The sequence below is a fragment of the Arvicanthis niloticus genome, chromosome 2 (assembly GCF_011762505.2).
Source record: "Arvicanthis niloticus isolate mArvNil1 chromosome 2, mArvNil1.pat.X, whole genome shotgun sequence".
In the NCBI taxonomy this organism is placed as follows: Eukaryota; Metazoa; Chordata; class Mammalia; order Rodentia; family Muridae; genus Arvicanthis; species Arvicanthis niloticus.
This window is the reverse complement of record NC_047659.1, coordinates 114,767,845-114,768,811: the sequence shown is the minus strand read 5'-3', so window position 1 is coordinate 114,768,811 and position 967 is coordinate 114,767,845.

The window sequence follows — 967 nt, the reverse complement described above, 5'->3', positions numbered from 1 at the left end:
GTTGACCAAAGGAAGTCTATGGAAATCCCTTAACAACCCAGGCTGTTGCCAAGACAATAGGTTGCTCTCCATAAAGTGAAAGAATGAAGAAACCCTATTGCTGAAGGCTACACCCACACAACTCATTGAACATGGAGTTGAAGTGGTGTCTACACATAACCTTCATCCCTAGGTTCAATGACGTTGCTGTGGGAAGTTACTCTACAGGCTATCAAAAGAGGAACACAGTCTCCAAAACAGCCACAAAACTTCAATCTACAATCTGTCCTGCCTGAAAATATGCTAGAGCAATGGTGACACAGAGCTTGTGGGTGTGACAAATCAATGCTTGGTTTGACTTCCATCCTGTTCTACAAGATGGAACCCATATCTGATACCACTTGGGTAACCAAGAGTCAGAGACTAAATAACCCTGAGGTAAAACAAAGTAATAGTTGTCTAAAACAAACAAAACAAAACAAAACAAAACAAAACAAAGAAGAAAGCAGAGGGCCTATACGTGTCTGTGTATAGATGATAGGACTAGCTTTCATGGTACCAGAAGAAGTCAATCAAGCTTCCAGAGAAAGAGGCAACCAAGATCCCTACCTAGCTATGACTCTTACAAATCACATCAAAACACAGCATGACATAATAATCCTAAGGGTGCAATAGTGGCATGCATATCTTGGCAGTAGTCAAAAGCTCTCTATTTGGACTTAAGACCCTCTCCACAAGAGAGAAGCCATGTTTCATACTGGATACTTAGCTAAATACTCAGTGCTAGTGAAATCAAGAATATTAGCTGTGAACCTAAAACCACTATTTGATTAAACTTGTATAATCCCTAAACATTTATCCTTATACCCAGGGATAAGTCTAATCCTCACCCCTCATCAAGGTAACTTCTATTTGCAACCAGATAGAGATTGTTATAGAAAACCACAACCAATCAAAATGCCAAGTTATGGAACCCAGGATCATTAGA